We start from the raw sequence: 22,716 nt of genomic DNA, 5'->3' as shown, positions 1-22,716 counted from the left end.
TTCTCTAAACTTTTCGGCAAGTGTATTGCGGATCGTTTTGCTGAAATCATCGCATGATTACGATTTTAAATTAGGCCTTGAAGAACGGGAAATGATTTTTGAGAAGTCAAATTTTCCCTCCAGTTTTAAAATGGTTTGAGGAAATTGTGCAGGAGTGCTTTGTAAAGGAAGTAGTTATCCGAAGGATGAAAATAGGTAATCTGATTTCGAAAAAATTACTTGGTTTAAAGATAAATTCCTTTTTCCCCTTGGATGTCTTTTCTTTCTTCCACGATGTATGGATGTTTTTTTTTTTTTTTTTTTTTTTTTTTTGTAGAATTCCAGATTTTCAATTTCAGTTGAAGTATTGATTTCAATTAAAAGATATGATATAGAATACGAAAACAACTAAAAGGGAAAAAAAACGAATAAAGATAAGCAATAGAATAGAAGTAAATAAAAAGAAAACTGAAGAAACGATGAATGATTCTTTTTTTGCACAGTACAAGTTTTGAATTAAATTTGCAAATTTCAAATTAAGAATTAATTTGAATTAAAAAATGTATTTTAGAATACAAAAACCAAGAAAAGTATAAAAAGATAAACACATACAAACATTCGAATGAAACTAAATAAAAAGAAAATCATGTTCCACGATGTATAATTTCTTCTTTTGTACAATACAAGATTTTCAATTAAATTTGCAGATTTTTGCTAAATTGTTGATTTTAATTAAAAATTATGAAACAGATTTTTATTATTGTTTTTTTAATTATTTATTTATTTTGTGACATATAATACAAAAACAACTAAAAGGCTGAAAATAAAATGAATAAGGGCAAACAATAAAATAGAAATAAAAAGAAAACTATAATCAAAGGTGTATGATTTTTTTTTTTTTTTGTGAAATACAAGGTTTTAATTAAATTTGCAAATTTTAGTTAAAGTGTTGATTTGAATTGAAAAATTTTGTACAGAATGCAAAAACAACTGAAGGGATAAAAATGAAACGGATAAACAATAGCATAGAAATAAATAAAAAGTTAACTATAATCTACGATGTAAAATTCTTTCTTTTGTAGAATGAGATATTCAATTAAATGTTCAAATTTCAGATAAATTGTTGATTTCAATTAACAATGGTAATATTGTGTACAAAAACAACTGAGAGTATAAAAATAAAACGAATAAAGATAAACAATATAAAAAAAATAAATGAAAAGAAAATTATAGGATAGATTCTCTTAAATAAGAAATTCAGATTTGGAGTAAAGCTATCGTATAAAATAGTTTCAAAGTCAAATTATAAATTTTAAATTTGAAGCCAGATATATAGGAATATTTTTTCAAGAATACAAAATATATAAAAATTGTAGAATAATCAACGAAATGTTCAATATTGGGACAAATCTTCATGTTTTAAACTTCCCTGATTTTAGAAAAGACATTTTCAGAAAATTGTGCAGATGTTGGGCCTTGAACAAAGTTGAAAATGATCAGAGATAGATCAATAAATTTTAGTGAGTATTTTTTTCATCAAATTTACAGATTTTTGCAAAATCATGATTAAAATTCCTTTAAAGAAAAAAAATGTCTGCTAGGAGGTTCCAGTACAAATGAAAATAAGTACAAAATGCAATTAGTTCAAATTAATAAAATTTTCTGTGTAGTTTTAGTAACTAAAAAGCAAGTTCGTATCAAAATTGAAATCAAATCTGTTAAAGTGCTGTCTGTCTGGCGGTTTATACATCTAAAAGCATACAAACGCTAAAACTTGTATGAACTAATATAAATGGAATTTGATACAAAATTTTGTTTCTAAAATTGCAGTTCTGTGCAGAATATTGATTTTATTAGGAGAAAAAACAGACGTCCAAAATGCAAACACGGTTTTTCTTTTTTTATAGTACGAAATAGTACGAAAGCTCATACGCATAAACTGAAAATAAAAACAGTAGCCTTCACGACCTAGACCAAGATTTCCAATTTTCATTCATGAGAGAAGAATTATATCTATTTGAGAATAAGACAGAAAATTTATCTTGGATAGACCACTCCAATGATTACATTAGAACATGACAAACCTGCCATGGCACGGAACCTACGCAAAGTTAGCAGCTAAAAGGTAGTTCAGTTTGGTTATATTAACGTCCAGTTCTAAAGTAAAACAAGGTCTATATAGGAATCGATTTAGTAATCTCAAACCGTGGTCAGATGACAAAGACGATATACTTCAGTCTACACAGCTACCTCGAAGTTCTGCACTTCACCAATAGAAAAATATCTGTACCCAATCTAGCACTAGACTCGCATGTACGGCGTTTTCTTCGGTGGAATCGGCTATTGAAACCGGGACACTTTTCGAAGCTGAGACTTTACCACCACGGACCCGGTTTCAAGGAAATTTTTGTCAATTATTAAGTAAACGGAATGTGTATAGCAAATAATTTGAGTTTAATAAAATGGAAATCTGAGTCGTAAATTATATAGTTTTTAAATAATGGCATGCAAAAAATGCATTCTTTCAGACGGAAAGTTCTTTAAACAATTATTTTAAGTATATCATTTTTTTTTGTTTATACTGCATACAAATTCTCATTAAAGTTTCTATGCCTCATATGACTTTCTAAAAGGATTATCTATATAATTGTCAGCTTTTTTAAAAATAAAATTTGAGTTTCAAACTTTAGGTGGTTATCTTTTTTTTTTTTTTTTTTTTTTAATAATTTTCGAGCAAAAAACCAGTTTCTTCTAATGTTGGAGATCCCTTGTGTAAGTTCTCACTCTTCTGGTCCAACGAAGAAATCTACAAACTAGCCAGTAGGAGAAAGATCATATAATATCCGAGAGGATGAAAACAAGAGGGGGAAGGGAGCATACGAGTAGATGGACAGACATATAAGGACGGTATGAAGAGAGCGAAGGTCACGTGGCCTACCATGAAATAATGGAACATGACTTTATTTTCAGATAGATGTATTTAATCCATTTATGTAAATTTAAGTAGTAAAAATATATAATCCAGAATAAGATGTTGATTGCTGAATTCATTTTTACAAAGCTATCACACTTATGTCGTGATTAAGCGTGAAAATTTAACTAAAGGGACCTCTCAGGCATGGGAAGAAAGGAGAGGCCAGCCATTCTGGAGTAATAGGTTGAAAATTTAGTCCATGGTAGTTTTGGAAATAAGAAAGTGTTAGTTCCGAAAACAAGTATTGTCCTTTTATTTCAAGAGGAAGTTGTAAATCAAGACAACGTAAGCCTTCACCATTAGATAAGGGAAACAATCCTGATTTTTCTTGATGAGCAAAATGAGAGCAAAGAAGCAATGAAGCTATTACTGAGTCTGATTAAAAAGAGCAGCTGTAGGTCATCATGCCCAAGCTTATTCGGGTACACAGGAAAATGGAATGGAGACATCTGGAAATGTGTTATGTGTTAATTAATTAATTAATTAAAGTCTGTGTTTTTACTTCAAGAGATGATGGCACTTAAGAAGTGTTTCTTCTGAACAACATTGAAAGATTTCACACATCAGAAAACTCTGCCGGACATATTTATTATTTGGAATGGGACTGCATTGTCTGGCCTATAGATGCAATCTTGCCTTATTGTGTCAGTGGGATTCATTTTTTCTGCTTTGTAATCACTAAAGAGGTGTCACACTTTTCCAGAAGCAACGATTAGTTGAAAAATTCTGTGAATAATGTCCTCCATTTACAGGACAGCAACTTTTACCCAGGGCTTTCAATAATTTTATCACGTCACTCTCTTCCGGAAGGTACGAATACTTGCAACATGCTAAAAAGAGTATCAAACATTTACAGAACAGCAACTTTTACCTAAGTCTTTAAAGAAATTTATCATGTCGCACTCTTCCGGAAGTAATGAATACTTGCAACATGCTATAAAGAGTATCTTCCATTTACAGGACAGCAACTTTTATTCAAGGCTTTGAAGAAATTTATCACGTCACACTCTTCCGGAAGCAGAGACTAGTTGCAACATGCTGTGAAGAAAATCCTCCATTTACAGGACAGCAACTTTTATTCAAGGCTTTGAAGAAATTTATCACGTCACACTCTTCCGGAAGCAGAGACTAGTTGCAACATGCTGTGAAGAAAATCCTCCATTTACAGGACAGAAACTTTTTACCCAAGGCTTTCAAGAAATTTATCACGTCACACTCTTCCGGAAGCAGAGACTAGTTGCAACATGCTGTGAAGAAAATCCTCCATTTACAGGACAGCAACTTTTATTCAAGGCTTTGAAGAAATTTATCACGTCACACTCTTCCGGAAGCAGAGACTAGTTGCAACATGCTGTGAAGAAAATCCTCCATTTACAGGACAGAAACTTTTTACCCAAGGCTTTCAAGAAATTTATGCTACGCCAAGACAAATGTCAGAATCTGTGATGAGTATGTGCACAAAACCGTCTCTACATTATGGCAATTGTAATACAGCTTTCCTATGAAATAAGATGGTAAAACTTATTTACGGAAATTCTTTTTTATGCCTTTGTTAGTGCCTTGCTCTTAAAGTTACACCCATGATTTTAGAAGCCTCCCTGAATCTCGCGGATTATAAGATTAAAATAAGATAAAAAAAAAGTGGATAAAATGACAATAAAACCCAAAATTTAAGAGAATGACTAAGGGAGCCGTTTTAAAATAAATAGAATGTATGAAGTAATTTTAATCTAACTTTAATATTTTAATTTTTCATTAATTTCATAAATATAAAGTCACCACGCTAAATTCGCAGATTTTTATCAAATATTATCATAAACGTAGAAGAAAAAAATTCTTTTGAATATTTTTAAAGCTTTCAAACACACACAAAAAAGAAATAACACATAAGCTTGCTATCTAAAAACAAAACAATTTTTTTAAACATAAAATAAAAATGGAATATTTAAGGTATAATAATTAAAGTAAACCTGGCAAACATTTAATGCAAACGATATTTTAATGAGCAACAGTCAAACAACTTCTCTATGAAATCTAACTTGAAATATTTATTGCGTAAAACTTCTACATTCATTTGATGAAGATAATTGGGCAAAAATTGAACAACGTATTTTCTTATGATGTGTTCAGACGTAAAAATAATTGATAAATTATAAGATAATTGAAAGAAGGATTGAAGGAATCGATATTTATGACGCGATTATAATTTTATCTCATTATAGATATATAATAAATGTTAGATTTATAATTTTTTTTTATTTCTGAAGAAAAGAAAAAAAACATTCCGTTAAACAAGAATTCCAAAGGATTTTTATTTAAATTAATTCAGATAAATGAGGTAAAAATAAAATTATATCAAATAGATAAAATTTTATTTTTATAGTTACAATCCATAGGAATATTTTTAATTTATAATTATTTATTTCATGAAAGATTATACTGATTTTTCATATTTTTTCTACTTTATAGTTTATTGCATCACTCACAGATGGTACTGCTATCGTTTTATTTCCTGTTTCGCGAGAAAACTTCGCGTAGTCAAATTACATTACTAAATATAGTTCTGTATTAAAATGTTGAAATCCTTTATATTTCAAAATTAATGTATTTTATGACATTAAACAGGACATAATGTATTAGAAAGAAGCTCAGGGAATGTTTTCCATGCATTTTGAATGAAATAAGATTCGAATTAATTGCGAAATTTTCTTGAAACGGAATTTATGCATTACGTTTATTTTAAATTTGGATAAAACTAAAAAAAGCAAAATCAACCAGGATATTTCATGTTTTGAATTACGAGTCAGAAACGAAGAGCGGTCATGTTTCAAAAACAATCTTCTTTAGTGAAACAGATTGAGATTGTCTATTAAGAAATTATTTCCAACTGTTTTTTAGCAACGAAACTTAATTTAAAAAAATCAATTCAACTTGATCTAACATAAAATAGATATTTGGGGAACAGAAGCAATTTTTTTTCAAGATTTTTTTTCTTTGTTTATGCATTTTACTGTGCATGGAATTGTAATAGAAAAATGAAACAAATTTTAATCGTGTAAAGCTTAAAATAAAACGATTTTTATGAGTCGAATAAACTACAATTACACCAAACGATTTGAGTTATTTCATTCAGTCGATATTATTTATAAGAAAAATAATATTTTTGATTGAAAAGCAAACGATTAAAGAATCTAAAAAATTCTTAGAAATAATTTTCTTTTGTAAATTTAACAATTGTGGAATCTTTCGAAAATCTTTATCTAATAACTAAACCATGGATATTATGTCTGTTTTAAAGTTGTTCTTTACAAATTTCAGATATTTATTTCACAAATTAACACGAAATATTTTATAGGAATAGATAGATTTTTACAATTAATCACTTTCCAAAATGATGAAGTTATTTTTATAAATAAGGAATATTGTTTTTCATTTTAATATTTTTCAAATTTTAAATAGATTTTTTTTGCGATCTTTTTTGACTTAATATATGTTATTCATTCATTTTCGTATTCATTTTGCAAAACATTTTTTTTTCATTATGAAAGTTAGATATTAAGAGCTTAATCTTAACCTATTAAGAAAATCGCAAAATATGGGATTAACCAAAAAAAAATTGTCTAATAACTATTAATAAATCCCCATGAAGAAAAGAATAGGAACATGACTTAATATAATTCATTGCTTTGCAATAAAATATGAAATTAAATATTTCAATTATCTTTAGAAACAAATTTGTATGCAATAATCTGATAAAATACATTGAAAATATTGAAATGTCTGCATGTTGTCAATGACGAACTTGAGTTTGGTTTAAATGTTATAATACGAAAACGCCTCGTGATTTAAGATGAATTTTTTATAATTGTGTAAAGACCATTCAAAAACACGATGAATTAGCTAGAGAAAATTTCGCAATGCAGCCTTTAAATCAAAATTCCAGATATGAATCCATTATTACAGAAATACAGATTCCAAGAAAACGTCTATTCTGTATATTGTCACTCTATAGGTGGTTGAAAAATGGGGCCAATCCGATTATGTTATTTGCAGATCGTTCTCCCTTACATCGGTTTCTGATTTCAAGAATAATAACAAAGTGAGCACACTGGCTTTTTACGACTTTTTTGGGGAGGGGTTACATGGAAATTTCGAAGTAACCCTTAATAATTGACTTTCCATATTTTTTAACCTTTTTAGCGTCGTTTTACTGAAACATGACTGAAACTGAACCCACTGGCATTTAAGGTTTGTCCTGGCCCAAGAATTCCATGCCATTGTACAGACAAGAAAATATTATTAGGGGGTTTTGCATGGATTTTTCGTGATGACATTTACTGATTGACTTTCCATGTGCTTTTACTTTATTACTGTCGTTTTATTGAAACATGACTGAGAAATGGAATAAAATCCAGTGTCCAATCAATAATTTTCTGTTTAATATATAGCAATACACTTCATTTAAGAAGTTTTTATAAACCAGCCACCTGTGACAATTTTTTTTGTATATAATTAGTCTTAATGCATTTTTTTATAAATTGTTTTCATATTTGATATTTGGATGTACCTTGAAATAGTTTGGGAACATATACAATAATGCTGCACTTATATTGATCAGTGTGCCAAAATCTCTTATTTAATAAGCAAAGAATTCAATATTCTTCAATGAGAAAGGAAATTATTATTATTATTAAGCTTATTATTACTAAAATTAAGCTAAAAGAGTCATTTTTCAAAATGACAGAAAAGATTCCTAGCGTTTTTTTAAATTTAATTATTGATTGAAAACAGCGCAAATCCAAAATATCTCATTAAATACCTGTATAAAAGCTATTTCGTGCAGAAAAATAAGCCGAATCCCTGTACGTTCATCATCAGCAATTGGAAGAAAAAAAATTGAGAAATATTGGTTAAAACAATACAAATGAAAAGGTTTTCATTTGAAACACAGAAACAAATCTTGTTGCAAAATTATATGAAAGAAATTTTAAAGTTAATTTAATCTAAAAAAATATAACATTATTTTAAATTTATTTAATTTAAAAAACTGTTTTTAAACTATAAAGAAAATAAAATCATTTTTCTGCATTAATATTTTCAGAAGGTATCCTAAAACCTCTTTTTATTTTTAATTAATCAGAAGCCAAGTAAAAATATTAACAAAAAAATCCTAGGTGAACAGTTATTTTTCCAGTGTGTGTTAAAATATGTTGTTCAAAATTAAATGCTTAGTTCTGTATAACACACACACACACACACACACACACACACACACACACACACACACACACACACACACACACACACACACACACACACACACACACACACACACACACACACACACACACACACACACACACACAGTTGAATGTTTTATGATTACAAAAATAGAAATTAATTAGTTAGTTTCTCTAGAAATTTGTGGTCAGCATCAATTTAAGCATTTAGTTTGAGTTTTTATTAAAGTTTTTTGTAATACACGTTGATAAAACATCAATTTTCTTATAAAAATGTAAAGCACTAAATGCAGATAAAAGTTTATTTTCATTTTATATTTTTGCAGAATTAAATTTTATATTTTTGCAGAATTAAATTTTATATTTTTGCAGAATTAAATTGTTTTTGCCTTTCATATGGATTAATTCCTTTCTTCCACAATGCGCCACAACAAAATGGTGGTGATAGTTTTAATGAATTTAATTACCACACACACACACACACACACACACACACACACACACATAAATACCCAATTTCCCCGTATTTTTAGGAACCACACCTTCTCTTTTATTCGTTGTGAAAGTTTAGAGAAAGAACTGGAAGCTCAGGAATCATCTTCGTCTTCTTTCCAAGTTTAATTATTATAAAATGTATAACAATATGATTTTTGTACAGTACCACAATAGGAAATTATTATAACTGAATTGCTGAAATAACGAATAAAAGAAACGGAACCCATTAGACAGCCATTAACTGCCATTACCTCAAAAATTCCTGATTTTACCAGTTCCCTGCTTGTTCAAAATGCAGAACACGACTCTTCAGCCCATTTAGAAACCTATTATTTCAACCTCATCTGATACTTTGAACTTTAACTACGATAAAACGATTACTGATAAAGTTCCATTAAATAAAAACACATTAACCTAACTTTATCCTTGATAAATCGAATAGGACTTAAACATGCAAATGATAGCCTGATGATCGGCTGTAAAATCATTAGGCTTAAAGTTTCCTCGAAATCATCAACGAAATCCAACAGAAACAACGTTTAACATGCCATGAAAAGACGAACAAAAAGAAAAGGGAAACAATGTTCCCTTAGAATCCAAATGCTTGATGGCTGGAGATTTAGAGACATGCGCAGTAGCGGAATTCTGTCCCCGTCTTCTTCTAATCCAATCTAAACAAGTTTCAATGCGATTTGAGTTTTCTTGTAATCTTTCATGTAATGGGATTTCAATAGGCTTTTAAAAGGATTTTCGATCTCATCTTCGTCATAAATCCTTTGTTTCCGTCTCTTTGTTCAAAAAAAAAAAAAGGTTTTTGTGAGCCTAGTACTGTATTTTCGTTTTTCTTTCTTTCTTTTTTCCCCCCTCTTTCATTTTTCTCTCTCGTCTGAACTTCACCTAGGATTGATGGATAAAAGAGAGTTAAATCTGCTTGACAGGTTTGCCTTGCTTTAGGATTTAAATAACAACAAACTTTTTTTCTGCGAAGTTATTTTTTCCGTTTTAATTTATCTAACTGTACTCACAGTTAAAAAAAAAGCACTTAAAAATAGTGACTTCCTATTAACACTAGAAATACCAAGACCGTCATTTTGACGGCTTTCAAAATTTCATACTTAAAATGTTTGTTATAATTCATACATTGTTATAGAATTTCATGACGACTTTTAATGAAATAAAAGAACAATTACTTATTCTTATTCAATTTCCATTCAGCTATTTTAACTTTTATAATCAGTATGACCTATGTCTATTTATACCAAGAGCCTTTATTTCTGAAAAGTTATTTTTAAGTTTTAATTTATATAACTGTACTCGCAGTGAAAAAAAAAGAATTTAAAAAATAATGATTTCTTTTTAACACTAGAACTACCTAAACCGTCATTTTGACGATTTTCAAATTTCACACATAAAACTTTTGATATAATTCATGTATTTTTATAGAACTTCATGGCGATTTTTAATGAAATATAAGAACAATTATATATTCCTATTCAATTTCCAATCAGCCATTTTAACTTTTATAATCAGTATGAGCTATATCTATTTATACCAAGACCATTCAAAATGACGACTTTAACAATTTCAAAGTTCCTAATATTTTAGTGTATAATATGGATATAATAATATATAATATAATAATAATATATAATATAATAATAATATATAATATAATATATAATATAATAATAATATATAACATGATAATATATAATAGGGACATTAAAAGTATTTAATTCATTTATACATTACTCGAAGGCTTTTCCTGGAAAAAAAAAATGAATTATATTTGCCATATGAAATTATAGCATTGATCCAAAATGTTCGGCAACCATTATAATGAGATCTATTTTTTTTCTCTTTTAGATTAGGATTCAGTTTAGAGCTAAAAGCTCTAACTTGGATATCCTATAAATGCAAATACAAACTGTTTTTCTTGGTTTTTTTTATTAATAATTAATGAATTATTTATTAAATGTTGCTTTTGTTAAATTATATCAATTTATTGAAGCAAACTAAGCTGAAAGTTATAATGAAAGCCATGATGATGAAAAAAGATCAATTTGACAGGTGTAGTAAAACTTGGTATATATTTAACATTGACACGTCTAGCGTTAATTTCTCATCTGCTTAGTATATAAACGAATATTATTTGATACTTCTTTTACCTTAAAAAAATTTCCAGAGATTTTATAAATTCTAATGTTTGAAATGTCCTTGAGTTACAAAAATAATTTATAGAGTCTTGCCCATCTTTTTGTCAATAAAACTTTGGACATGATAAATGATAAGAGCAACAAACCAGACGATTGAAATATGAGAAATTGTTTCGAATAAAAATGTTGCAGATTCTTTACTAAGATTATAATGAAATTTTTTTAAGACCGTCAGTCTCTCTGTCTAAATATAAGCATTATTATTTAAATGAGCTGCACAGATAAGATTTGGTTATTTGAGTTCTCAATACAATCCTCAACAAATTATCTGTCAGTTCGACTATCTATTCGTATGTTCCTGACGACTATAACAGAATAATGCAACAAATTAGATGAGTAAAGTGTTCTATATGATTTTAAGCAAAACCTATGTTCATCTAGTGTTTTGCGACATATTATTTTATTATTCGTCAATCCATTTATTATAAGTATGTCAGTTTGTGTATTTTTGCATATATGAAGATCGAGAGGCATAACAAGCTTGACGAGTAAAGTTTCATATGGGACCTTGACACTAAATATATGTTCATAAAATTTTGGAATAATATGTAGTGAAAGCTTAGACCAGTTAACAACTACGCTACACGAGCAATTGCTTTTGTATTGTGGTCATGTTGCTGGGCTGAGGCTGCTTGCTCCGAGGAGTTCTAACCTCACTCAATTCAATCCTCCACATTGGTGACCTCGGACGATGAACCTTCAACCTTCGTACAGCTGTTGTGGCGCCATCTACCCACAGCAAACCAAAGTCGTCAGATTCACTTGACGCAACTGTCCAAAAGACGTCCAGACTCACTTGACTCAGCAACAGCAACCACTCACCCAAACGCTCACCATAACGCTTGGCGCTACTCAAATGGGTATAGGCACATTAGAATCAACAGCTAATCATCACCACTCAACAGACGTATGGTTCGTCTCACCTCCGACTCACTGGTGGGAGAGTCTGTAGTGAAAGTTTAAACCAGTTAACAGCTACGCTAAACGGGCAATTGCTTTTGTATTGTGGTCATGTTGCTGGGCTGCGAACTACAAGATCCCAAGTTCTAACCTCACTCAATTCAATCCTCCACAAAGGCATTCAAAGCACGGGCTGTATCTCAATCTATCCATGTGTGCATTAACACATAAACTGAAAAGTTAAGAAGAAAAATAAATAAATTTGACAAGTGGGTCTGTCAATTAAACTATTGTCGGTCGTACAAAACTAAGTGGCTTAAAATTATTTTCGATTTTCTTATGTGTGCTAGAATGTTAAAAGATACTAAAAAATAAATGGGAGTACAGTTCAGCTAATTTTTTAAAATTCTTCTTATACCTGCGTTATTTTGTCAGACATTCCGTGATATAACATTCAAGTCGAGCTTTCGACTTGAATTTTTTCAGTTAGACTTTCGAAAGTTTTGATAAAATTTAATTCTTTCTTTACAGGTTCGATGGAAGTTATACCAGTAAAATTAGCGACGGTAGCTAGAATTATATATGAAGAATATAGACAAATACAATACTAGAATCAAATTTATGAATACAGACATATTCAGTATATTTATTTAGAGTTAGAATCATATTTAATCAGTATTTTTAATTACAGCTAGTATCATAGATATGCATATAATACTAATACAGTATCTGTAATTAGAGCTCTTTTATTTTTTTTGATGAATATCTCTCTCTTATCTAGTGATCATATGTTTCGTGTTTTTTTGTTATAATGTATGTATGATGGATGCATGCGGTGAAATATTGTCACTGCTATGCATCCTTTTTTATAGCAGTATATCCTTATCTTGGAATCCTCTAATATTGTCTGCGAATCGACTATTTGTGCATGGAAATTCAAGTTCGATAAGAGGTTCTAATTGAAAAAAATTAAAAATGATATTCCATGCAAGAAGTACGAAATATTCAGTATTATAATGTTTAGTGAGTTCACGAAATTGAATGCAAAGATTTATAAGGAAGGTTCTTGGTAGAAAATATCAGTGAAACCTTGATGAAGATAATCTGAAAACATGATGAATATAAAAATATTGATGTGAACGTGTATCTAAAAAAAGGATATAGCGGGTATAAATATATCATTCTGAACCTGAATCTGAAGAAAGAAAGCCTTCATTATCCTTTAGAAAGTTAGCTAGGCTTCAAATTTTAATCTCGGAACCCTCCCGTTTTATTGTTCCGCAAAATTAGTTTATGGTTCTAGGTTTTCTGTTGAGTAAAAAACGTTTTGAGAGGAAAGTTGGAATAATGAAGTTAAATATCCCCACCCTCTTTCAGCAACATTAGCTAGAATCTTTTATGAAGCTATTTGAAGTATAAGTGGAATAGGCTGTGACTGGCAGCAAAATGGATATCATTTTTCTATTCCATGAATTCAAAGCCAATGGGTAACTGTAGACCTAATGGAGTGGATCACTTCCTTTTTCCTCGGAGCGGCAACAGCACAAATCGTACATGAGAAGTCATTTGCATTGCAAGTAGAGTTAACCTGGATGGTAGAAAAGAGAATGTCCTTGTTTATTCCAAGATGCTGAAGTAAAAGTGAGCGAGAGACTAGGGAAGTGTTGAAGTATTTCCCCTCCTCCTCTTAGTAGCGGTAACAGCCAGGATCTTATATCTGAAGGTCTTTGAAGTAAAAGTGAAATGAACAGTGATCGGTAGCGAACAGGTTATTTTGCACGCTTTCCGTTACTGAATTAAAGGTGAGTAGATAACTGGGAACTTATGGAATCGTCCACCCTCATCTTCGTAATGGCAGCAACCAAAATCTTGAAGTCATTTGAAATACATTTCAAGCTAATACGTGAAGTCAAAGTTCAAGTACAACGAAACGTGATCGGTAGCAATAAGGATGCCCTTGCTTATTCCATGATGCTGAAGTAAAAGCGAGTGAGTGGCGGGTGATGTAATGAAGCGTATCCCCTCTTTCTCCGAGTGATAGCAGCCAGAATCTTATACTTGAAACCCCTTGAAGAAAAAGTAGAATTGGATGTGGCATGTAGCAAAAAGGATATCTTGCATGTTTCACGACATTGAATCAAAGTCGAGTGAATAACTAGTGATATAATGGAATGACCACCCTTTTCTTCTTCGGGGTGGATCAGCCAAGCTCTTATATGTGAAGTCATTTGAAGTACATTTAAAATGAAACGCGATCGGTAGCAATGAGGATATCTTTGCTTATTTTATGATGCTGAAGCAAAAATGACTGATTTCGATTATTTCATTACTGGGGAAGAAATTAAATCATCGAAAATATATCTCCCCCCTCCCCCTCCTTCCCTCGTAGCGGAAGCACCCAGAATCTTATACGTGAAGTCATTTGAAGTAGAATGAACCATGGCCGGAAACAATAAGGACAACTTGGAAGTTTCTTAAGGCTGTATTAAAGGCGAGTAAATAATTAGGAACATAATTGAGTGGATCAACCCCCTTCTTCTTAGCAGTGACAGTAGCCAAAATTTTATATGAGAGGTGATTTGAAATACAAGTGAATGGGCCCTGAACGGTATGATGCTGAATTAAAGTTATCTTTCGGTATAAATTAGTAAATGTTACAGATGAATGCAATCTGTATAGCACTGATAAAGAATGAATATTTTTCGAATACATTTCTAAGTAGAGGATAAAACTGTGCGTTCTGTCTAGAAAATGAGGAACAAGGAAACAAACTATTATATTTCGTTTCAAGCGCATTCTTATTCTCAATGGATGGTAAATTGTTAATGACTTACACATGTAAAGAAATTAATAAATCAAATTCCTTTGAAGAAATCGTAAAAATTGCGATACGTTTGTGGCTAAAGGTTGCTTATAGAGCAAGTATTTTCATAGAGAGAGGCGATGTTTTGAATACTTCAACACATAAGATGTAATTTGCTGTCCCATTAGACATTATTTATCGAGACTCGTTAACCCTAAAATGTCAGACATTTTTTTGACTTGGTTTATAAATATATGACTACGGGGAAAAAAATCAAGTACGATATCGGCGAAAAGGCTTTATTGCATATGATAATTTGGAATGCTGGTATAAAAACCCAGCTGATGTGTGCAGAGAAATGTAACATCATCCACGCAAGCAGAAAATTATTAGCGGAAAACACAATGACACAAAGTTGTTAGAGAGATTTTGTTGTAGATTAAAACTGTAAGAGAGAATTTATCACGTGCATGCTCATCCGTTTTTATAGCTCCTAGAATACGGTATCAAATCTCCGAGAAGTAATTATTAATTTTGAGTGCTAATAGATATATCGTCAAAATTTCCGCGTATTCGAGGACTTTCATTCTTGTCGCCAAATAGTTAAAGGGTCTCCAAGTTTGTCTTCTAGGCCAGGGATTGATGATCTGAATTCATTCAACATCCGTTAGACCTATATGTAAAATTCGCTTTCTTACCAGAAGACTTATTGCACAGTAATGATATATTTCAAATTCGTAACAATATTAAACTTATTAATAGGAAATGCAATGGATAATTCATTATTAAATATTTATCTCAAATTCAATTACTATTACAGATGTATTGTTAAAACTTACTTACAAAAATGTTACATTATATTTATTGGTAAGTACTAGTCTTTGGTATGCATAAGACAGTTTTACAAGTTAATAAGGGAATTCGTCTAATTGCAATTAAATCTCTTATGTATAATTTAAAATTCGTTATTCTTTTAGCAAAACCAGAATAAGTTTTAGTTAGGAATTTCAAAAATTATTTAATCAGCTTTAAAATAGGCGCAATTTTAAATTAAAAAAAATGGAAATTAAGTTGTAACTCTAGTTGGCGATAAATCGCCAAATGTAACAACCTTTTGCATTATTTTGTAATATTTTTAGATAACCCTAAAAATCAGCGAAAAATTGATGCCACAAAAAGCGATAAATCGCAAATTTGTTGCCTGCGCACTTTGAGGATTCAACAATTTGTTGCCTACGCTTTTGAGACTTCAAAAACCTCAAACCAAAACCATATCATATTATCACATGGAAAAACTCTTTTTTTTTTTTTATCATATGCGCAAATTGGCGTTATGTTATCAAGGCACATGATTTCAAAGTCGTATGAAACGAAATTAACATTAAATAGGTATTTATTAGCTTTTAACAATGCTAAAAAAACAGATGATGAAATATTGGTGGGAAAAAAAAAGAAAGCAGTGAATATATTCTTGCCGCAATGCACAAAATATTAGTGTAATAATACACTACAAAACTATCAAAAAATGTACATATCTACTTAACAGTAAAATTCAACATTATAAAAGATGAAAAAAAAAGTTTTATTGTATTTTCAATGAATAATGAAAAGCGATAGAAAATGATACATATCTAATTTTGTGACAATTTTTTCGAATATTATGAAAATTATTGTCAATGTTTATTTAATTTTTACATAAATGCACATTTCCACGAATTCGTAAGTTCCAAATCAAATGTCTACTTAGTAGAGTACTTACGGAAAGACAAATACACACACATATTTATTCTTTTTTTATTATATTTAGAAATGAAAGAAAAAAATAAAGAGCTATGCCATAAAAGATCGTTTCCAAATAATTATCCTATAATGACTTAAAACTCGTGGATGGCCCTTAAAACTTTAATGGGTGAAAATTGCCTTATTAAATGAACTTTTACTAATTATTTCACAATTTATACAAAATAAAACAGGATTAATGTTTTTTCCCTTTCTCATTAGAAGAATATATTATATATATATTTAACGTCAAACAGCCAACATTTCTTAGAACAACAATAAATAATTTTGAATGAAGTATTTAATTTTTCTTAGAGAAATCAGGATTTTATACAAACAGGAAAATATAAGAACTTTGCTAAGATTTCCAAGAAAGGCTTATTTTTGTTCTTTTCTGCTTATGAGCGAAATTTTCATATTTTTAAAAAATCATTTCATTTGCTTGTAGAAAGGTAAGAAATTCAATTTATATTAGAATTCTGTGAAGCTACGTTTAATTTAACTCAAATAAAATTCATAGGAGAAAATCTAAAGTTAAATCGTTAATTTTAATGATGATTTCAGATAATTATAGTTCCATTTAGGAATTTAAATATTTTATTAAAAATATCTTTATAGTTTTCAGAATATCTGATATTTATTCTATAAAATATTCTCATAATGGTTGAATACAAAAAATATTTAGAATATTCTTAAAATTTTCTGATAGTTTTGGCATTAAAATGTTTAATTTTTGATTCAGTATTATTTTAAAATCCGAATAGAAAAATATATCAAATCATATTAATAAGATAAAAATCTTTTTTTTTATATTTAAAATTTATTATATTCTCTTTGATGTTTTCTTTGTTGTTTATTCCTGAGCAACATCTTTGAGATTGCCCAGCGTATTCTGTTCATAATCATATAAGTTTATTATGATTATCGTTAAAACACAATTTAGTTAATTCCTTTCTTGTAATAGTTGCTTATTTTAAAGAAAGAAGGTTTCTTTCATATTTCGAATCTTTAAATTAAATGGGAAAAAACAAAACACACGTCAGCTCCTTAAAGATGTTCCCCACAAAAAATGTATAGTTTCTAGGCAACTCAATAAGTGTTTTATATCAAGGATTGCTGAATTGAATAGTAGACAATATTATAGAGTCATATTTTAAGTTGGGCGAAGTTAAAATATGCCGTTTATTTAAAACGGGGAATTTCGAAATCATAACTTAAGACATCTACTTTTGTTTGAGACTGATTTTTGACTCAAAACCACAATAATTTTAATAGTTTAAAATATTTTTTATTTGCATTTACATTACATTAACATTTCTTTTCATTTCTAAATTAATTGGAAGTGAAATTAAAGCATTTTAATAGAACATAACAAAAGAAAATGACTGATATTAAGAATGTTGTTTTTATTCCATTTATTTAAAAACTATTCTTTAAAATAAAATAATAACATCCTAAAATTAAATTTATTTCATTGATAAACAATATAATAAATATAATTTTAGGATATTTTCAACACAATTTTCTTTTTCTATTTGGAATGTTTTATAAATTTGAATTTAAATTTTACTATTGCGAAACATCAAATTATATTTATTTTCCACACATGATATAAAATCAGATAATTAATACAGGGATTATATATAAATTATACTTATGAACCTTTAATTAATAAACTTATTTGCAGGAGAGTGAATATGCATCTTCAACTTAACCGAAGGAAAAAAAAAAATTAATAAATGTCAGTGCCGACTCTTTAGTTTAAAGTAATATGAGGGAGTGATCAAATGGATACTTTTTACATACCTTCAAATAATAGGTTATATGCATTTTCTTCCTCTCATAAAATTAAGGAACTTAGAATGAAAAAAAAAATCTGCTTTTAAACTTATTTTTAGGAATTTGTTTCTTCTTACAGATTTTTGCTAATGTATTTTAGCAACAATTCTTCATTTGTTTGTTTTTATCATTTACAAAATATTGGTACAAAAATTACAGATTTTTTTATTTTTTTTAAATTTATAAAAATGTCCTAAAATATTTTTAAAAATAAAGCAAAAATACAAAAAAAGTTGGATTAGTGAAAAATCTCAAATTGTCTAAGAATAGAGTTAAATTCAAAATCATTTGCATTTACTCAATTTTGTATTACATCTACAAAAGTTAATAAAGTTAGAAAGAAAGAATGCACGGAAATGGGATTTATAAAAACATCGGAAAGCTAACACTTTGAGTTTCATAATAGCATAAAAACAATTTTGTGCGATTATTTCATTCGATCTTATTGTAGCAAAGCGTCTGTGTTTCTGCTGATTTCAAATATATTGAACCCTTTTTTTAATTAACTTTTACTGTTTTTAATTTTTTTATATAAAAATTATGCACGAAAAAAGAGTTTTAATTATTTTGATAAGCAGATGAAAAATGCCTACATAATGTGTTTTGTTTGAGTTTTTACAATCCTATAAAGGTGTTTTTTTTAAATTATCTTTCTGCTTTTCAATCAATCCCTGTCTGAATAGGATAACTATGAAAAAAGTAAAGAACTAATTTATTGAAATTTGATCATAGTTTTATCATGATAACTTCATATTTCCATTCTCTCAGTTTGACTCAAATATATCGACAGCTGGATAATGTTAGCCAATAATCAATATAATCCCAATTACGTGATTATATTGTCTAATTAGTCAATAATCAAAATCACTTCAACATGATAATTCAAATGAAATAACTTCTAACCAAAGTAATAATTTTATGTCTAAGTATATTTTCATTGGATCGAAAAAAAAATGATCTAAAATACAGTCTTTTTTTTTGTTCTTTATACTTTAAGCATAAACACATTTATTGTATTTTAGCTAAAATGTGAGGCGGTCTTCCGATTCCGGACTTCGCCACGACATTCAGGCGTTTGCGTTCTCACCTCAACTTTCGTAATATGACCGTATCCAGAAGTCTACCGACTTTTCTGAAAGCAAACCGATGAATTGATGCTATGTTATTTTCTAGGTTTATGAGAAAATTCTATATGATAAAAATTCTATAAAAACGTTCTGAAACTAATATACATCAGAGATATAGAAACTAATATAAATCTGGGAAAATTGAAACTAAATTCATTATTTTATGAAATTAATATTTTATTAAAACATATGAGGAAATAAAGTTTTGATAAAATATTTTTACTTAAAAGTTTTTTCAAAAATTTATAAATCACATTTTTTTGTTTTTGTTTGTTTGTTTACGATGTATAACAAAGAGTCATCATCATCGGCAAAAAAATTCAAATTCGAGATTTGGACTCATCTCCATGTTTCAGACATTTCTAAGTCCGGAAAAAATATATTTTTGGAATTATACCCGTCATTTTTTTGTTAGTCTATCTTTAACACAATAAGTTAAAAATGCCTGAAGCTAAAAGTATGAAATTTGTTATGGATTCTTAATGCCATTTGTATAGATTTATATGTTATTTTTAAATAAATCTATGCAGAGGAATTATTTTGTGAATCTATCAATTGAAAATGAGGAGTTAAACATGAATAGATAGATATCATTTATTGTTCAAATTTAACATCAGAAGTGTCAATACTTATCAAACTTTTAACCAATCTCCGGAAAGTATTTAATGTCTCTCTATCTGTACATTTATCCTAATATAAATTTAACTCCAAATTACAATGAACTAAATATAGTGAGAAATATTGTTCCTAAAATTGTCGCTTTATTTTAAATTTCGATTCTAATCGGTTGACAAAAATGTATCCAAAATGCACACGGTTTTGTTCATTACGCTAAGTAGCAAAAAACATACGTGAGAAACTGAAAATAAATATCTGAGTACTTCAAGTATTAACAGCTGTGATAAGACCTACATATTGTTTGTGAGTCTGGGATGTATATATATATATATATATATATATATGGGGGAGAGAGATATATATTGCGAATAAGTTACAAGGGGGCCAAACCCGTTGGTTATTTCTAGCATAAACCAATAAGAACTTTAGAATATCAGAACAGTGTAAACAATGTAATTAATATGAAACACAAGTAATATTTATGATACATACGAGACTGCTTATCTATTTGACGTCAAAAACAAACCACGCATCAAATTTCATTTGTCTTGATCCTCCCGTATTTGAGGTTCCGGGGTTCAAAAATATAACAGCAACTATGACTGGAAAAAATGTTTTTACATTTAATAAGCTAAAAGAACAGATTAATCAAAATATATAGATAAACATTTTTCGTTTTGACAAATCCAATGCTTATTTTATTTCTTAAAGAAAAATATGAAAAAAATATACATATAATTTCAAATAAATTGGCCAAATTTAATAGTTTAAAAAACTTGAAAAAAAAGAGATTTTTCAAAGCTTCTAGAATTATTTTCTTAGAAATAATATTTACAATTGTCTTTTTATAGGACTTTTAATGAACTGGCATTTACCGACCGTTTCTTTTATTGCCTTATCGTAAAGTATTCTTAGAATCTAAAGACACATAAGCTTCAGAAGAGGAGCTTTTAACTGGGCAGACAAAATAAGTGGAACGTAAGGCAAGGCACTTTATTGCCTTAAGTGGCAATATAATCCAATAAACATAAATCCCTTTAATGCATCAGTCTTTGAGAAGACAGCTTATACGATGTTAGGTGTCTTAAAGTAAATTATGTTAGGGAATTAAAATAAACGAATCTCTTACTTAGTAAAACATAAAATATATATATATATATATATATTTCCATTGCTATCATTCTCTGAAAAACTTCAGTTTAAAGCATTTTAATTTGGTGAGTAAATCAAGACAAACTCAAACTGATTTTGAGATTTTTTTATAAAACCTGTTCTGACAGTTTTCAAATAGTTTATAAATTATTTGTGAATCCTGTAAAATATCAGTTTAGTACATGTATTTTTAACATTCCTGCATGGAAAAAGAAAAACAGAAAGCATGAAAATTAAGTCTTGATTGATACACGTCTTTGCTGTATCAGATACAAACTGATTATGATACTCGTTTGTGCCTGGTACTTTTGATCCTGATATGTCGGTTAACTAATTTTTTTTTTCCATTTTGAATGCATTCGGGTACTAAGCAAGTATCGTTTCTAGTATTTCTGTCGAGAATTGTTGCTGATACAAATACAATTAAGATTCCAAACTTTAGTTTCACTTCTTCGTAGGATGTATTGATGATGGGCAAATAATATTAGTTTTGACAGTGATTGAAGGTTGGGTGAGAAGAGGACAGAAAGGATTATGATAATACATTTAACATAGAAGCAGACTGGAATTCGTCATAGTTATGTGCACCATTATCTGAAATAACGAACAGTAACGGTTGGAGATGAAATATATGCAATTAAAAAATAATGCGTATTGAAACTACCGCCGATTCAGGATCGCGAATGAAGTTTTACTGCTCTAATAGTTTGTCAGATTGATATAATATCAAATAATTGAAAGCGATAGAGATGGAGGAGATTATAAATAGGTATCAATTGATTTCAAAAACTGATACTGAGGAACTGATACTCTTTTATATCTGTTTTATGCAATTCATACCTCTGTCTATTTGTTACAAATCATCAGAATGGTGCAGTATCAAGCAACTATGAAGGAAACATCAAACAATTTAACTTCGAGATTTTGATGAATCTTCGTGCTTTAGATTTTGAAAAAATGGGTAAACATTATTTAAAATTATATCTATCCATCGATTTATTAACACTATGATCAAACATTATCCCCCCCACCCAATTTCTAGTATAATGAGTTAATTAAGCATCATTTTTTCTCTTCCATTTTCCTTTGTATCCACTGGATAGATAGTAGGAGTGGAATCGAACAACTAAATAGGCAGTGGTGTACGATAACAGTGCGTGTATATGAGGGGTTTCTCTTTGACTTCAGTATATTGGGACGCTATGTGACGCGTTTTCAGTTTCAAAATGTAGATAAAAATATGTAATATGAATTTTGGGAATTTTCCTCTCAAAGGATTGGATTCAAAATTTGACATAGATATATTATGTTCACTATAGGGCAACATACCAAATTTTATTAATTTAACTTGTTATTTTTTTCAGTTATAGCATTCACACCGGCAAATTCTTCCCCTTGATATTGTTGATCCGAAATTTTATATACAACTACAATTACAATGATTAATCTCATTACAAGGTTCCATTCTTTTTGTTGTTGCTTTTTGGAATTCTCTTGTTCCCTTTCTTAAGGACAGACTAATCTGCGATAGATTTGATCCAAATTCTGATTTGCGTTACACCCAGTCACAGCTATTGATCCAATTTTGCTAATT

Source organism: Argiope bruennichi, chromosome 11 (assembly GCF_947563725.1).
Source record: "Argiope bruennichi chromosome 11, qqArgBrue1.1, whole genome shotgun sequence".
In the NCBI taxonomy this organism is placed as follows: Eukaryota; Metazoa; Arthropoda; class Arachnida; order Araneae; family Araneidae; genus Argiope; species Argiope bruennichi.
This window is presented reverse-complemented; position numbering follows the sequence as displayed.